At 36.9% G+C, this 19,422-nt stretch overlaps 1 long non-coding RNA gene across 2 annotated transcripts in view; it reads left to right on the top strand.

The window, feature by feature from the left end:
- Nucleotides 1-2,731: 2,731 nt before the first annotated feature.
- LOC149539746 (uncharacterized) overlaps nucleotides 2,732-19,422 on the top strand; it is a 53,178-nt gene continuing 36,487 nt past the window's right edge. For both annotated transcript variants that reach the window (XR_016356296.1, XR_016356297.1), the window contains exon 1: nucleotides 2,732-3,443. This is a non-coding gene — a long non-coding RNA (uncharacterized LOC149539746). The remainder of the gene's footprint in view (nucleotides 3,444-19,422) is intronic.

Raw genomic sequence — 19,422 nt, 5'->3', positions numbered from 1 at the left:
TGAGTTTCTAAATCATATGTTTTATAAACAAATATAAAATTCCAAAAAATAATTATCAATTAATAATATATCTCAAAATAAGAAAGATTCTAAGTTTATATATTGATACTAATAATTTAAATTGCTAAAACAAGTTTTTTGTAGTTTTTAAAAAATATATTATATATTCAAATATAATAAATTTTGATGGTTTATTAATAAATTTAAGTGTTATATTGACGATTTTATAAAAAATTACAATTTATAGGATCCAAAAAAATTTTAGCCTTCCATATACACCTAAAAAGTGGAAAAAAGGCTAATATGGCCATCCTGGTCACTGTGTTACCCCTCAGCTATTTTATTTATTTATTCATTGTATGGCAACTACAAAACCCCAAAGCCAAAAAAGAGGACTACAAACCAAACTTTTCTCGAATGGATTGCTTATTTCATTGTTGCTCAGTTTATCACACTAAGGTTTCTCTTTTTTACTTGGCCTACATTGCTGGTATCTCTTCCTCCTTATATATTAATCTTAAACCCTATATTGAAAATTTCAACAATAGAACTTGGAGGAAAACAAACATTAATTTTCTTTTGGGTTCCTAAGTGGGCGTGACACATTAAGAGTCCATGCAAACCAAATTTGTAGAAGTAAAAATATGACTTTGTTTTCCTGCTCACATGGATTTGTATGTTCAAACTCATATAGATCCAAATGGTCAATTAGCTCTTTTATTTGCTCTACACGCATATATCTAAAAATGAAACAAGGTATATTAGAATTTTACTTTAAACAACATATGAAAACCGTGTTTATTACCACCAAACTTACCATGCTTATAGTTGCAATAATATATTAAATGTAATTTGGCTTGATAGAAGAAATCATGCCTAACCACAAGAACAACAACTATTATGTCTATAGGTTCTAAATTATGTTGTATATGGGCATTCAATCGAAAGTGCTCAAAGTAGGGTTTCCAAACAAGACTTTGTGCAGAATGTTGATTGAATCCTATTGAAGGAATCCTTCTTTAATTATCTTGAAAATCCTTTTCAATATAAAGCTAGAAAATGTAATGTCCCCATTTTTAGTAGGTTCTTGCAGTTGGCCAGGTTAGTTCACCATCGTGACCCTCGTGAGCTAACAATGGGATTTGAGGGTCTCAGTTGTGTGGTTATAGGCTTTCCAACAACCTATGGTGTGTTTTTGCTCTATTTGAGAGAATCAATATTTATAGTAAGCCAATCTATTAGTTTCGATGAGCTCAGTTGAGTTATAGGAGTTCAGTGATGCTCTCAATTTTTATTTTGGGCTTTCAGTTTGAGCTCCAAGAATCTTGGAGGGAGCGTCTATTTATAGTAAGTCACCCTGTCAGGTTCATTCATCATCTTTCATCATCAGGATCACTTTGGTCTCATCAGATTTTAATTCTGATACTTCTTCAGTTGTTTTCGCAAGACAGGTGAATTATTATTATTATTCATCTAAATACGTTGAGGTTGTTTTTTTTGTTGGTGTTGTTTTTTGGTCACCTAAGTATCATAGCTCATTGGGACCAAGATGAAAAGTTTTAAATTGTTGGAACAAGAAACAATGGACTTACGTGTCAGAATATTAAGTTATGATGGAAAAGGTCATTTTCAGAGCCAAAAGTAATTAATAAATTAGATTATAATGGCACTTTATTATATTGTAATGTTGTGTGTGGGAAACTTTTTAAGTAAAGTTCATTTGGAAAATTTTGTGCCATTTGGAGATTATAAATATGAGCCCATTTGATGAGTAAAACATCCAATTATTTAATTACCTTATCTTTCTTTGCTGTCTTTGTGACATTGCTGAAGTTTTGATTTTTGTGCCCTTATTGAAGTATAAGGGTTTGGGATTTGGAGCTAAAGTATTGTAGATTCAATTTCAAGAATTATTTTGAGACTGGTTGGCAAATTGTGTTGAGGTATACGATTTGTCATTCCTCTAAGTGTTGCTACTATTTCTAAGGAGAGGGTTTTAGCTAGCTGAATTTGTGAAGGAAATTGGAGGTATTATTGATAATTTCCTTTGTTATATAGAGGCACGTTTTGGGCATTTCATGTCTTTGTTTCCTAGCACCAACTTTTGTTGCATATTGGCATTGGGTTTTTAAATCGGTGGTGATATATATTTGGGCAACGTTGGATAACATTTGCGTCTTGTTTATTCTCACACGACTGCAACTTTCAGACGTCATTATTGGCGCTTTCCCAAGCTTCCGCGATCACAAATCTAAGCATCTAGAAACGGATCAGGGGTCGGGTTTTAATGCCATTATTTGGGCATTTATAGGGCTGCATTATTCGAGCCATTGTTGGTAACTACTAAAGGATGTGGGCCTTTCTTATACAGGCTGCGATTGGAGTCATTTAAAGGTCAAGGTGGAATGTGTTTAGTCTACTACAAATTGGAATTATATCAAATATTTTAGGTTTCCCTTATATTCAATTGCAATTTTCAATTTGTGAAGCAATAAATTTGCAAGTTAATAATTGCAAGATTGTTTAGAATTTGATATTTGGCATTAATATGTTTGAATTATTTACTTGCATATTCAAGTATTTGATATGCACCAAAATATTCATATATTTTGAAAAAACACAAGATTGCAAGACATTTCAAAACAAAAACAATCTTATCCAACATTACAATAGTGTGAGCCAGTCATGCTATTATAGAAAATGAATCTCACCTCAACTAAATGACTTTTTTTTGGCAGATTGAGGATAGTCGAGGACAATCGGTTATAGCATGCAATCAAAATGAGTCTTTTTTCATGTATGCATTTGAACCATATGAACTATATCATCTCCCACAATCCCAGAATTCTCAATTTCAGATTGGATGAAACTCTCGCTCCGAAAATCTTATTTCTAATCAAGTTTTTTCGGTCAAAGACTAACCTATTTAAGGCTCTTAGAAAGGTACCTGGGATTGCGTCTTGTGATGTTGAACTAGTGAATGAAAAAATAAAGATTTTGGAAGACGCGGGCCTCCTAGAGCATGAGATCAAACAAATTCTTGTCAAGGATCCTCGATTACTTTGTGCATCTGTACGTAAGATAGAGAAGAACATGAAGTTCTTGACATGTACTCTGGGGTTAAATCCAAATGTTGTGGTTAAATGTCCCGTACTTTTCAAATTAAGTGTAGAGAAAAGGATGATGCCACGGTATAAAGTGTTTCAGCACCTTCATACATTGCGAGCTCGCCATGATCTTCCAATCGGTCTGTTTACAAGTCTGATAATAAGTGAGGAATATTTCACTCGAAGGTTTCTATCCGGCAGTCCGGAGTTCGAAATGTTATCTGAAATTTACAAGGGCAAGACGGCGGATGTTGAAGTACCTGAACTTTTACCAACTCACCAAAGATAATTTGGAATTGAATGGTGATTTGCAATGCATCAGGTAGCGTTTTTAAGGTATGTATCGTTGATTATACAGAGGTACTTGCATATATCCACTGAATCTACACATTCCTGCTATCCATTTTTGCCCTTTAATTGTGAAGAACTTTTATGGTTCTACCCTGAATTTAAACAGAACATTTATGTATGGTCTTGTATTAAAGCTGGATTACATTAAGTTCTGTTATAAACGATTCTTTACGTTTGGTGTAGAAATCATTGAATGTTCCTCGAAGATTTACCAGGTTCAATCTTGAATTTGCTGTTTTTTAAAAATAAATTCAACAAGATTACATCGATTACAATCATTTGAATAAACTCCTACCTATTCTTGAAGTTACTTTTGGCTAAGCTGTCATAAAAGGGGAATTTATTCTGCCAAAATTACCATAAATGAAACCCAGTCCAAATTTCATTTTCGAGATTTCGAGCTTGGTAGATGATGTTAAACACCATCATCCTCACCAATTCAACTTTGCATCTTAAATTAGTTGGGTCTTCTTTTTACTATCATATGTATTTTCAGAATGCAATCATCAATGACCATGTTCTTAATGCAGTCCTCAACATTGATATCTGCAGTGAGTAGTGCATATAAGCAGATCGAGACAAATTATCGCGAGTACGATCATCAAGATTCAACATTGATGTTTAAAATGAGTATTTACTTTAAAGTACAATACTCGAATCGGATATGATATTGTATAACTACAATGTTTATCTGTACGAATAAACTGTTTCATATTGTGTTATTTTTGTCAAGGGAAAAGGTAATATGATTTGTAAATGGAAACAGCTCTGTGTTATTGGTTATAATTTCTTGAATTAAGTTTCTGTTTGGTTCCTGGAAGATGACAGGAATTGACTTTTTCAAAATCCAGATTTGAAATTTTTTGCCTTTGTTTCAAATTTGACAAAATGGAATTAGCATACCGGACTTCCAATTTTGCCTCAAAACCAGGTTTTCCAACTTCCTACTAGCAAGTGGGAATTGAAAATCAAAACCTGGTTATGTTTTGTAAGGAGCGTAAAAACAATAGATTGGACTACTTTTTGAAATTTGCCTTCAACTCCAAGCTTACACATAAAAATGTGTCTTCACATGCATCTTCCGAGTGAAACAAACGGTTCAAGTAAAATCTCAAAAATCAGAACGAAGATTTGCAAAACCTTGATCTGGCTAAACCAAGGTTTGTAGAAATCCCGGTTTTTTAAATTCCACGAACCAAACGAACAGAAGGTTTTGAATCCCTAGTTATCATGATGTTGACCACACTTACATATTATAAGTTACTTGGTGTAAAGATGCCGATCTTTTATTTGCAAGTATTTAATTATAGCCACGGTACATGAACAAAAATAATCAATATCTTGTTTGTAGATAGGCTATCTTTTATGCAGTAAGCAGTTTTCAGTATTATACTTGCTTTATGAGCAACTACAAGCATACTTTTCAGGTCTGATCGCTGAGTTGCAGTCACTGTTCTTCATAATTGAAGTTTATTTTCCCAGCTTGCAAGTGGAAGAAGGAATAATTAGATCTTGAAAAAAATGAGATATGTGTAGCTGATGTGGGCTTCATTTGGTCATCACTTTCCTTCAAGTGATTTGATCTGATTAGACATCTTACCAAAACTAATTTGTTCAAGCTCGCTTTGGAAGGAAACTCCCGTCAAGTACATATCAGGAGATTGAGGCTTTGAGCCCAACAAATTGCTTTTCTCAACCAAGCCTTAAAATAACTAAATCCTTCAGATGATTAAGACCTCTTTTATGGAACAGCTTTTCATCTGAAGTAGTGATCTACTATGTTATGTGTATACTCAAACTCTGTTCCTCGCCCATACCAGGTGCATTTGAGTACGGGTTCATTCGTTAGTATGCTGGGTACATACCAGTGTGTAGCTGCATGCACCCAAGGCATTCAGTTCGAAAAACTAACAAAAAAGACATTTAATAACTTCTTTTGATCCATCCAAAGGCCCTAAACCCCCCGCCCTCCAAACACCATTTCACCCAATTCAAAAGGTATTTTACTCTCTTCATTCTTCTCAGTATGGTTTTCTAAAGGGCAGCTGATATATATTATGTGGCATATGACATAATATTGAAATTGTGAACCATCAATTGGCACTTAATCTATTTGTCACTACAATTTTGGCATTTTGCACTGATCAAGGACAAATTATCATACTATCAAATGTAATTAGTTTTACAATTCTATATATTTCTTTAAAGTTTTAACTATCTTCTGTTGATTTTTTTGAGAAAAGAACACAGCATAAAAACAAAATGGATAACACAGCACACAGAAATTACCCCTGGAAAACCCTCTAACTTGAGGGTAAAAACCTAGCCACAACAGAATCACTTTATTAACGAAGAACATAATTCTGATTTACAAAGTAATAATAATCTCTTTACTGAATCTGCAGACACAAACAAGAATTCTTCTCTGATACAAAGAATGCTCTAATCAATACTCAAATTTAATGTCTCTGCAAATTAGAAGCCGATGCGGGCATTTTGGGTTGGGAAACAGAAGTGGAAGCAAATACTTGTGGAGGCGGTTCTAGAGGTGGATGCTTGTGGAAGCCACCCAAAAGTGCTTCACAGGCATCTAGAGGCAAGTGGAAGCCTGTCACTCACTTCCACTTGCCTCTGGATGCCTGGAGGCGCTTCCGGGTGGTTTTTCCACGGGCATACGGGCATTTCTGGAAGCCTCTAGATATTATGGTAAAATAATGAAAATGTTATTTAACAAAGATCATGAATGATCAATATATACAAGATATAGGAGAATGTTTCTTTAATGAACTTGGGAGAGGAAATAGAAACAGTCTTGTAGAGTGAAAAATAAAGTTTCTATAACGAACATAAGGAGTTTATAGAAACTAGAAACAATCTTATTACGAAAAGAGTGACCATTAGAGAAAGACGGAAGAGAGAGTAAATAGAAACTATCTAGTATCGTAATACCCTCCCTTAATGGTCAATCTATCTTCAAAATTCTTTTTTTTTGCATGTCCTCAAAAAGCATAAAAGGATGAATCGTTGAATACTTGAAGATCATTGTCATTCTCTGCTTCCAAGTGTTGTAGTTCTTTCTGTTGAATCGTTGATTGCCTTCTAAGAGAAGATTGGTGAGAGATGCCATTACATGCTTTCCAATGAAAAAGTGTGAAAAAAAGGAGATGACACGAACTTCGAGGCAGATTGATGAAAGACCCAAAAAATTTGAAGTCATTCAAAAGAGAGTTCAAAAAACCCACAAAGAATTTGAAATTAGATTTTGAATTTGCTGGCTTGAAATTCAAGGCACGAAAAATGATGCACCCAAGAAAAATATATAGACCGACCTAGTTAAGATCTGCAAAAACTCAAGTAGAATCTACAAAAAGTTTTTAAAATTGGCACGGAAAAGGAGAGTTTTGAAAGAAACCCTAGCCATTTAAAAAAAACAAAAATGATAGATTTGATTGTAAAAAGAATGGTGGAAAACAAAACTGCTAGACGAAAATCAGAGATGGAGGGGTTTAAAACACCCTAGATGTCGTCCTTTGAAGAAGATGTGTAGAAAAAGTCAGCTTGAAAATGCCCAAAAAGAAGGCCATAAAATTGTAGAAAAAAATTGAACGTTAACTCCCTAGTCGGGTTTGGAGGAAAGAAAAGATGCAAATTTTGAACACACTCGGGCAAATATTTCGAAAATTTTGAACTAATAATTTCAAAATGAATTTTTTTTTGAAGAGGCCAAGAATTTTCTCTGATACCATATTATGGTAAAATAATGAATGTGTTATTTAACAAAGATCATGAATGATCTATATATACAAGATACAAGGGAATGTTTCTATAATGAACAGGAGAGAAGAAATAAAAACATTCTTGTAGAGTGAAAAAGAAAGTTTCCATAACAAACAGAATGAGTTTATGAAAACATTACAAAAAGAGTGACCATTACAATAAGACAGAAGAGAGAGTAAATAGAAACTATATATATCGTAATACCACAAGCCTAGACTCATAAAAAAAAATTATTGCTTTTTTGCCTTTTGACTTATAATTTCGCACATGCAAATAAGAGTTTTAAAACCTATTTTTTGCTTCTAAACCCTATAACGGCCCTAAAAGAGGTCATTCAACCATTCTTCATCTCATTTTGTTTATAGCTAGACTATCTTCTCATTTGATCTCCATTTTGACATTTTGAAGGCAAGGTGATTATTTTCGGAAAAGATCGTTCACAAGGCAAGAGATGGCTTATACAAAGAAGTTTTAAGCATTTGATCCCATTCTCAAGTTATTTAATAAATTTTTTTGAGATTTGGATGATTTTTTTCAAGTTTGTGAAGAAATTTTTAAAGTTTTTCTCATTATTTATTAAAAAAAAAGAAATAAAGAAACAAGTTTGGCTATCTATTTAAGTAATTTTGTATCATATTTTTGCACTTTTATGCTTGATGTTCATAGTTATTTTCTAGTTTAAATTTATTTATATCTTGTTAAAGGCATAGCAAGAAATTAGATTGTATTGTACAAGAATGACCGCCAATGGTAGTCAAAGTTTGGTGGGAGGGCAAGGAGCTGATAGTCTTAAAATTGATGTAGGATAACCTTTATGGACACATACTACAAGAATCTCACATGTTTTTGGAGGTGGCTCATATATTTGGAAGTGTATTTATTGTCAAAGCTACAAAGGCAAAGCATTCAATAGCTCATATTCTTAGGTCAAACTTTATTTTATGGGCCCTGCTGGTAAAGGATTTGCAATGTGCAAAGGCACAAATGGGAAGGGGATGTCTAATGCACAAATAACTTCATTTGTAAAAGAACAAGAAGCTGCTGATAAATTGTTTAAAAGATCAGACCATAGTTTTTATCAACCTCTATCTGTAAACAAAATAATGCAATCACCCATTGAACCAATTGTATCCTCCAAACATCCTTTCTTGCAAGTACTTGTACTAGGAGGGGAAGAGGAAGAAGTAGAAACTACCATCCACTAGAGAGATCCATTGGACACTGCATTTAAAACGGAGGCAACAAATCTTGCTGATCAAGCCAATGCATGTTGCCTCTATGCCAATGGTCTTCCTTTCAACTTGGTGAGATCTCCATATTGAATGAAAATCGTAGCAGCCATAAATAAAATACTGATTGATTACACAAGTCTCGGGTACGAAAATGTGCGTAGCAGTCTATTGCAAAAAGAGAATGATGCAGGAGCATCTTGGGTTTTCTTGCAATCTTGCATGTTTGAAGGGATTTTGGTTAAGTGTTATGGAGCTTGGTAGATATTGGTGTTCGGCATACACTGGAAGCTCGACATGGTCTAGGAACTCAGCATGGTCTTTGGTTGCTCAGCATGGTTTGGGGACTTGGCATGGTCTTTGGTTGCTCAGCATGGTTTGGGGACTTAGCATGGTCTTTGGTTGCTCGACATGGTCTTGGAGGAGCTCAACCTTGCTTAGGAATTTGGTGCTTGTTGAAGGCCGTGTAACTAATTTTCCACAATGAGTTAGAGGATGAAAATTTCAGGGATTGAAGAGGGCCTAGAGTACTAACTACGGTTCCAAGCACGAGTTCTAATTCCACCGGAGCTAGGAGATATCACGATTTTACTTAGATATCGATTTTGGGCATTTAATTGTTGTTGCAAGCTGACTTGTGGCATTTTATTTATGTATTTGTATTTAATTTGTGATCTAGGCCGATTTGTGGCTTAGATTGGTATAAGTAAGGGTTGTGGGGAAGTCTTTAGTCATCATTCATCCATCATGGAGAAGAGGAGCTTGAAGAGCGAATTTGGAGAAGAGCTAGTAGCATCGGCTTGGAAAACAAGGGGATTACTTAGTGGGCTTGCGAGCACAAGTCTTCCTTGGGGGTTTCTACTAGAGTGAGGATCTGGACTAGCTAGTGTTTGGATTGGATCTTGAGGATCTTGTAAAACTATTACTTGCTTTGTATTTGGCCGTAACTGGGAAGGCCTTACAGCTCAGCACATTGCATGTAATTAGTTATATTTTATGAATATATTATTGTAATTTGGTATCAGATCTTGCATTGTTGTTTCTTGTTGTTGGGTTTCCGCTGTGTGGTTGTGTAGCTGGGGGCTAGGACATCTCATTTGGGGATTCTTCTGCTTTGCACTATGTCAGGTGGTATCAGAGCAAAGGTTTTTCCTGAGTGTGTAGACAGATCATCGAAGCTGAGACAGTTTGTACTAGGACTTGGGTTGATGAAGGTTGATCTTGCGGTTGATTGATCTTTTGGTTGGTGGATTTGTTGCTTAGGATTTCCTAAAATTATGGAAGATGCCTCCAAAAAGATTGGACCCTAGGGCAGTTGCTGATCTTACTAATACTATAGAAGAACGGATCTCAGAGAAGATGAGAGCAGAGTTGAGATCTGAGATTGCATCGATGAAGAGTGACATGATTGCTAAAATTGTAAGTGCTTTGGGTGGTGTACCTAGACATGCAGGTACTGAAGATGGTTATGAGGAAGCTGCTGAAGACTTTGAATTTGCTATATCAAGTGGTGAGGCCAGAACTAATCGTATGGAGAGACCTATGGGAAATAGGGTTGGTCAGTTTGCTCAACCTGAATCTCAGTTGAAGCTAAAGCATAAGATGGAGGTTTCTAATTTTTTGGGTACTTTGAATCCTGAAGACCTGATTGATTGGATTGGTGAATTGGGAGACTACTTTGAGCTTTAGGATATTGAGGATCCGCTCAGAGTAAGGTTGGCACAAACAAAGTGTAAGGGACATGCTGCTCTTTGGTGGAAGGAATTGCAAAGAGATAGAGAAGAGGAAGGTGAAATGAGGATCACTAGATGGAAATTGATGGTGGCTAAGTTGAAGGCTAAGTTTATTCCTGTTGATTATGAACTTGAGTTGTTTAAAAGGTTGTAGAATCTGAAGTAGAAGGATATGACTGTGAAAGATTACACAGAGGAGTTCTACAAGTTGACTGTTCAGTCTAGGCTTAGAGAGTTATCAAAAGAGAAGGTAGCTTGGTACATCAATGGTTTGAGATTCAATATTCAAGATGAGGTTGGTATGCTAAATATTTCTTTAGTTGAGGATGCTTACTAGTATGCTTTGAGAGCAGAGGAGAAGCTAAAGAGGAAGAATCAAGGTAGTTCCTAAGGGAAGGAGAAGCAGGATAGTTCAGCACAAGCTAAACCGAAAGTAGAAGGTGAACCAAAACCTGTTGAACAGAAAAGGAGGATAGGTGGAGGTGAGTTTAGAGGTAATTGTTTCAAGTGTGGTCAAGAAGGGCATAGATCTTTTGAATGTTTGATTGGTAGGACAACTGCTATTGTGAATGAGGTCGAAGTCTAGGATAGTCAGCCTGAACAAAGAGAGAGTTTGCTGGCTTGACGACTATTGGTTGGTGAGAACATTGGATTCTTGTCAGAGGACTAGTTTGTTCAAAACTCGTTGTAAGTCTGGTGGTAAAGTCTACAAAGTGATTGTGGATGGTGGTAGTACTGATAACCTTCTTGTTGAAGAGATGGTTCAGAAACTTGGTTTGAAGAGAATGAGACATACTTATCCTTATAGGATTGGCTAGTTGCAAGGTGAGCATGCTTTGGAAGTGAGGGAGCAATGCCTTGTTGATTTCCAAATTAGGCAGTATAAGGATCAAGTGTTGTGTGATTGGATATGAACAGTTGTCATGTGTTACTTGGTAGACCTTGGCAGTATGATTGCACAGCTGTGCATGATTGTGTTAGTAATGTGTTTACTGTTGAGAAAGGTGGTAGGAAGTTTTCCCTAATTCCTGTGCAGAATAAAGAGCTCAGTTGGAGTGACGTGAGTATTGGCAGCCAAGTTGAGTTGGCAGATTCTGAGAAGGATGGAGATTAGCATGGAAAGCAGACCTATAGAACACCTGTGGTGGATGTGAAGAAGAAAAACAAGGGAAAGAGTGTACAAGTTGAAGACTCAGAGGATATGTATGTGAAGAACCAGTTTGAGATTTATGTGTTGAATCCCAGAAGATGTTCTTTCAGTTACTAGAACATCTTTTCAAACCTAGGATGTCTAATGCAAGAGCATCTTGGGTTTTCTTGCAATCCTGCATGTTTGGAGGTATTTTGGTTAAGTGTTGTGGAGCTTGGCAGATACTGGTGTTTGGCATACACCGGAAGCTCGGCATGGTCTGGGAACTCAGCATGGTCTTTGGTTGCTCGGCATGGATTGGGGAATTGGCATGGTCTTTGGTTGCTCAGCATGGTTTGAGGACTCGTCACAGTCTTTGGTTGCTCGGCATGGTCTTTCTTTGCTCAACATGGTCTGGGAGGAGCTCGGCCTTGCTTAGGAATTTGGTGCTTGTTGAAGGCCGTGTAACTAATTTATGAAAATTTTAGAGATTGAAGAGGGCCTAGAGTACTAACTATGGTTCAAAGCATGAGTTCTAATTCCACCGGAGCTAGAAGATATCGCTATTTTACTTAGATATCGATTTTGGGCATTTAATTGTTGTTGCAGGCCGACTTGTGGCTTAGATTGGTATAAGTAGGGGTTGTGGGGAAGTCTTTAGTCATCATTATCCATTGTGGAGAAGAGGAGCTTGAAGAGCGAATTTGGAGAAGAGCTAGTAGTTGCGGCTTGGAAAACAAGGGTATTGCTTGGTGGGCTTGCGAGCACAAGTTGAGATCTTCCTTGGGGGTTTCTACCAGAGTGTGGATCTGGACTAGCTAGTGTTTGGATTGGATCTTGAGTGATCTTGCAGAACTATTACTTGCTTTGTATTTGGCCGTAATTGGGAAGGCCTTACAGCCCGACACATTGCATGTAATCAGTTATATTTTATGAATATATTATTGTAATTTGGTATTAGATCTTGCATTGTTGTTTCTTGTTGTTGTGTTTCTGCCATGTGGTTGTATAGATGGAGGCTAGGACATCTCCTTTGGGGATTCTCCTGCCTTGCACTTCGTCAGAGAAGGCTTGTGTAGAGAAAGCTATTCAACCAATTAGATATTCATGGAAAACTTTGGGTGTTTCTATTGTTTCAGATGCATGGAAAGATATGAGAAACCGACCATTGAATAATGTGATTGCAGTGTCACCCAAAGGGGTAATGTTTTTGAAAGCAATTGACAGTGAAGGGAAAGTGAAATATTCACAATTCATTTCCAAAATTCTCATTGAGGCCATAGAGATAGTGGGTAGTGAGAATGTAGTCCAAGTGATCACAAATAATCCCAAAACTTGTAGGGGTGCAAGGGCTTTGGTTAAGGGTCGATATGACCATATCTTTTGGACACCATGCATCGTACATTCCCTAAACTTGGTCATGCAATAGATTAGCATTCAGATTGGGTTAAGCAAATTTACTAAGAGGAGGAGGAGATACAAATGTTTGTGATGAATCATCACATGTCACAATCGATATTTAGATCATTCTCCAAATTAGAATTGTTGAAGGTAAGTTGTAATTACTTAATTTAACTTATTAATTTAATTTGAATATATTTTATGTCATGTTCAATCATCAAACTGTGTATAACTTTGCTTAATATTTATTGACATATTGTTTTGATTAACTTACTTAGGTGGCTGAAACCCGATTTGCATCTCATACTATTGTTATGAGATGATTTGTCAAGGTGCAAGGGGCATTAAGACAAATGGTTATTTCTAGCCAGTGGAGTACTAGAATGCTTTGAATTCAAAGATGGCACAAAAGGTCAAGGCATTGATCTTGGATGACAATTGGTGGGCACATGTGCAATTTGTATTAGATTTCACAAACCCTATCATGCCTATGCTTTGCTTTGCTAATATAGATCAACCTTGTTTGGGGATGTCTATGATGGCATATTACAATGGTAGAGAAGGTAAAACTTACTATACAAAAACATGAGAATCACCTCACAAAATGTGAAGCCTTATGCAATCAACTAGAAATAATCATTCATCATTGGTAAAAGATGATTACCCCATTGCACCTCCTTGCATATGCCTCATCTCCAAGGTACTATTGCAAAGAAGTACTTTGTATACTAGATAGAATATCACCATATGCTGATGAAAAAGTTGCTAGTGTGCGCTACAAAGCTTTTGCAAGATTCTTCTTAGATAATGACATTCACAAAAAAGTTAGGACTGAATTTGGCTTATTTGATTTGCGAGCAAAACTAAGTCAACTTGTAATAAAGGACCAATGGGACATGGGAGCTATCACATGGTGGTGCTTCTATGATCAACCATTTAAGCATCTACAACCTCTCGCAATCATAATCCTCTTGCAGTCAAGTAAGTTTTATTTGTTTATTTTTTACCAATTGTATTCTACAATTTTTTAAATTGCTTTACATTTTTTATGTTTTAATTTAATAATTAATTTTGTTATTGTGAACATTGTCCAGGTTGCAAGTTCTTTTGTTGCTGAACAAAATTAGAGAACATACTCACTTTATCCACTTACTGAAGCGTAACTGGTTGGGCTCTAAAAAAGCTAAAGACTCAGTTTAATTCATATCAACTTGTGTCTTTGTCACGTAAGGAGAATCACTGTAGGGAAGGGGCACCCAAGAATCCGGATGTAGAACCCAAGTGTGCAAACTTGGATGCAACGACTCAAGATCTTACTACAATCATGGATAATGATGCTGATAATATCACGATACATGGTGCATCCAACACAAGTGGAAGCATTTTCGCTTCAAATGATCTTGAACTTGCGGCAATTGGAGGAGTTGGAGATGTTGAAGATTTTTTTACAAATCCATATGATTCAGATTCAGATTGATGAACATTTAATCATGAACTATATTTTGGTTTTGTGATTGTGATGTTTTTTGATTTGCATTGGAATCGTGAACATAGACGTATATGATATGGCTTATAATCTTATTGAAGATTTGAATTTCAAATTTGAATATGTATTGGTGAAGTTTTAAGTATCATAGTATCAAATGTTTTAATTTTGTATATGTCTTTCATTTCTTTGCACATACATATACATATACAATGCAGCCAAACACATCCGCATCCCCATAAAAAAATTTGCTCATCCGTGCACCTACTTCTCACATCTGCGTCCGGATCCACATCCAAATCAGTATCTAAGCTCTCCAACAATGAATGAATAGTATAGTCGACCAAAAAGCACAAAATATCAAGAACAAAAACCTTTAGGCACACAAGTGCCATGAATAAATAATATGTTTGCGCACACAAAGAGGTGAACCCTTCATTGCCAATGAAGCGACACCAATACAATTGATGCCAAAACAAACGACTCTTCATTTATTTGAAGTGTCTGTCCATATGAAGATAACCACTGATGATGAAGTAGAAACATTTGGGCAGGCATTATAAAAAGAGATGGTATATGAGAATACTTGCTTCTACGACTGAGATCATTTCTGCAGTTCACCAACAGTAAAAGATAACTCCTGCAGCTACATAACATCAACATGTTCCATGGTGTTTTATGGACAAGGATGGGGGGTGATAGTTTATATATATGTTTTTTCAAATGTATAAATGTATTACAGAGAGAAATGCCAATAACTGATAATGACAATATCAATATGAAAATAAATCATGAGAGCATTAGTATATCAGAATATTAAATTTCAATATAGCATTATAATAGTAGTCTATAACATAAAAGATCCATAATCTATAAATATCTTAAAGTCACAAACATATATTCAGAAGCCTTAAACATCAAAACATGACTGACTATGAAACTATTTGGCTATCCATATCCAAAGACTTGAAATCATCTGAGTCACTATTCTCCTTTGGCAGAAGTGGATCATCCAACAGTAGCCACTATGACTAGTGCTACATAGTAAACATTTTCAAAGAAAATCAAGTACAATCATACAAAGAAATATAATGGTGCATCTTTTTAATCTGCAAAACTCAAGTATGAAAGTTTTCAAGAATAGTATTGAGACTTCGACTTGCATTGATAAGTTTGGCTCATAAATAAAGATAAACAGCAATAAGGAAGGGCCAAAATTGAAACAAGAGACGCTAGATTATCGTGTGGAAACCCTTCCAGATGAAGGGGAAAAACCGAACCACACAACATAAATATCACTTTATTGATCATAAAATGTTCAAGTGTACAATACTTTTCATTTGATGCAATATATATAACAAATAGAGAGACTCTTCACATTATAACCGAAGGTCTCTTCAATTTCCCAAAACATGATTCTTCGTATTACAAATGTATGCCTCTATGCATGATGTATGAGACATGTCACTACATTTAATATTATCTCAATTATTTTTACAAATGTCCTCTTGAACTGAAGGTGACCATAACGGTTATAACGACCATATTCTTAAAGCTAGAGATAAAGTTCTCTATCGTAGCTACCATCTTCAATCGTCCCTCTTAGCGAGAGAGAGATCTTTAGCATAGCAATCACACATTGCTGCAACCCAAAAATATCAATGATAAATTCTAATCACATAGATTCTCATAAAAAACATGTTATCTCAGAATAATGTAATTCATGTAATCATTCAACATGAAAAATCAAAGACTGCAAGAATCACAACCAGTTTGCATCACAGACTCTCTGTAAGTGATGTTATCATGGAATCTCTCAATATGAAATGCCTGGAAGGCTCACAACCAGCTTACATCACTGACTCTCTCAACATGATGCTGTTATGGACTCTCTCAACATGACATCCAATTCTCATCATAGAATCACTCAACATGATGACATCACAAACTCTCTCTACATGATGCTTACTATGATTTCCCTCATGAGTGAAAGAGTTCTTCAAGCTGTCCTTACTACTTTATCATTTTCACATGAATAAGAATTCATAATCAACAAGAAAATTACCACAATAAGATAGTTGTTGTAACCTTCCTCTGAGGTAGAACATCTCCCTCTGAATCACAAGCTCCCTTTGAATCTCATGTCTGAATGTAAATATGCATCATCAATTCAATTAAGTAAGCAATCTCCCCATCTCATTGATTCTTGTTGCATCCTATGACCAAGAGCGATTAATAAAATCAATCTATCATCAAAAGATATGTAGAGATAAATATTCGAAAGTAATCAATACTTCTAGCTCTGTGACATAAATTCAATAATCATAGGATACTTATTTGTATGTAGTCCAGTCTCTCTTGATGTTCTTGTAATTGCGTATTCACAACATGCATAGCAATACTCATCTATAGATGATAAAAAATGCATGAACAAGGCTTACAGAGAACTCCTCTCAATTAAGTCAAGAGATCCATAAGTAAGCATGCACTCTGTTGTCGGTAGAAACTGTAGCCGACAGGGTGTTGTCGGTAAAGATTTTGTAGCCGATGGGCCGATAGGTTCATGTCATCGGTAAAGATTTTGGCTAACGGGTAGATTAGGATTGTTTTGTAGCCGACGGACTCCTTTAGGAAGGTTCGGCGGAAAGTATTTATACCCCATCTGGGATCATTGTAAATCATCTTATCGGATCTAATCTTATCATATGCTTTGGATGTAATCTGTTGGCATATGCAAATAAATGAGTACTACGGTTGCTGTTCGTGTTCATTATCTATGTGCATTAATCATTTCTTAATTAACCTATGCGGTAAACATTTGGTGCCGTTGCCCTATGAACTTGGAAGGTGGGAGGAATGAAGATTAATGCCAAATTAGCTTAACAAGGATCGAAATAAGGTCAAGGGAAAAGATGGAATCCGTACTGTGCAAGAAAATTTAATTCTAGCACAGCAAGCCGAACATCAAAGGAGATTCCAGAAGATTGCTGACAGAAACAGGAGCGCAGAAGAATTGTTGGAGGAGATTCGATAGCGGGTGGAATTGGTGGAAGAAGCATGGGAGGAGTTTTTGAATTTGTGTTCGCCGAGGGAAGAGAATCCAGACAAAAGAGCATCGACTAGCACGGCTCGGAGTGCCGACAGAGCAAGAGCATGAACTCTTCGTTCGGGATACACTTCAGAAGATCTTTCTTCACCAACGTTTGCAGCTGTTGAGATGGCGGGAGAACAGTCCGCCGGTGTGGGAGAGCAGACTGCCGGTGTGGGAGTGCAGATCGCCGGTGTGGGAGAACAGTTTGTCGGTGTGGGAGTGTGGACCGCCGGTGTGGGAGAATAGTCCACTGGTGTGGGAGACCAGCCCGCCAGTGCGAGAGTGTAGACCGTTGGTGTGGGAGTACAGACCGCCAGTGTGGGAATGAACAATGCTAGTGTTGCAGGACCGAGCAACGCCTGTTTACAAAATCCAATTGTGATGGCGGGACCAAAAAAAAATTGCCGAAGTTCGATGGTGATGGTACGATCGATCCCATTCGACACTGCAAAACATGTGAAATGATCTGGAGGGCAAATGGCATAACTGATGGAGACGACTGGATGAGGCAATTTCCTGCCACCCTACTGGGTGTGGCAATTGACTGGTTTACTAGTACAGATCCGCAGAAGCTAAACAGTTGGAATAACATTAAAAAGAGTTTCTCGCAGAATTTCAACTGTTGCGCGATGATAATGAAATTGTTGGCAAGATCTTTAATACCAATTAGGGGAAGAATGAAACTGTCCGTGTCTACGTCAGGAAATTAAAAGATTTGATAAATAAAATGGAAAATAAGCCAACAGACGGACTTCAGAAAAGATGGTTCACGGAAGGCTTACGCTCGAAGTTGTGGAAGAAAATGAAAATTGTGCCGTCGTTGTCATACATGGAAGCATACAACAGAGCACTAAACTTGGAAAGCGAGCAGAAGACGAAAAAGGAGAAGAATAATTCCTCCGACTTAGATGACGACGAGTCCTCGGAAGAGGATACTAGTGATGATGAAAATAGTAGCAGGAAGGTCCGCGCCCTACAAAATGACATGATCTGCATGATGGAGTTTAAAAACATGCAGAAGGAGACAAAGGGAAGCGAGCTGTGGTGCACAGAATGTAAGACGGAAGGTCATACTAAAGGGTCCTGTCCAAACAACCAATTTTGTGAGATTTGCCAGATCATGGGACATTCCACAAAAGAATGTCCCTTCAACATGAAAACCAGAGGACCTCAGTAGGTGTTTCTGGCACAGGCAGCTTCCACGTCAAGAGGGAACGAAAATGCAAACATTGATAGTGCCACTTCGGGTGGGTACAGGAATAATAGCAGAGGGCAAAACAACAATAACAATGCGAACAATAACAATAACAATGGCAACCGAAATCGAATCCAGTATGATGCAAACGGACGACCGATTGTTCAATGTCGAACATGCAATTTGTGGGGCCACTTCCCCGAGATTGTACAACGACGAACACACCGAAACTGTTATGTAGATGGTGCAGACTTGGTGACCATGAAGATGCCAAGTGCCCAAAATTCGGAGTAAATTTGATCATTGTCAGGACGGACAAAGAGGAGGTTCTGGCAATTACATGGAGGCAAGCAAAGGTGTACCCGGACCTGGCGGAAGAAAAGAGGAAATTGGGGGAAGCGCGGGCGAAAATTGAAAAGGCATCCTAGGCAGAGACATCTTAGTTGAAAGACATTATCGGCACCTCGGCAAGGAACTCCGCGGAACAAAACATTGTATGGCAAATCTTACAAATGGAGGTACCGGTCAAGATAAGTGACCTTCTCACAATGCCCTAGTTATGGATGACCATTCTGAATTATACACCATTTTCGAAAGCAACGGAGGACACAGGAAGGGACAGCAGTGAAGCGACGACAACAGACCCAATGCTTCTGACACTCACAACGGGAAGGCATCCGGCGGTCGTCAAGATGGGGATTTTGGAAAATGTTCTGACAGACAATTGCGATGGAGGGTCCGGCGTGAATGTGTTACCAGAGGATACTTGGAAGAAGTTGGGAAAGTCGACGTTGTGGCCACCTACTGTAGACACCTAAAAAACCTTTAGAAAATAAAGTATTTTTATTTTCTGAAAAAGTCCTGATGACATCATCATTTATTAATTAATTATTTATTTAATTAATTAATTAATTTTTATGCTA

Source organism: Cupressus sempervirens, chromosome 9, assembly GCF_028749045.1.
Source record: "Cupressus sempervirens isolate cs-2001-9-10 chromosome 9, ASM2874904v1, whole genome shotgun sequence".
In the NCBI taxonomy this organism is placed as follows: Eukaryota; Viridiplantae; Streptophyta; class Pinopsida; order Cupressales; family Cupressaceae; genus Cupressus; species Cupressus sempervirens.
The sequence above is the reverse complement of the archived record's forward strand: the minus strand, read 5'-3'. Positions and strand labels throughout refer to the sequence as shown.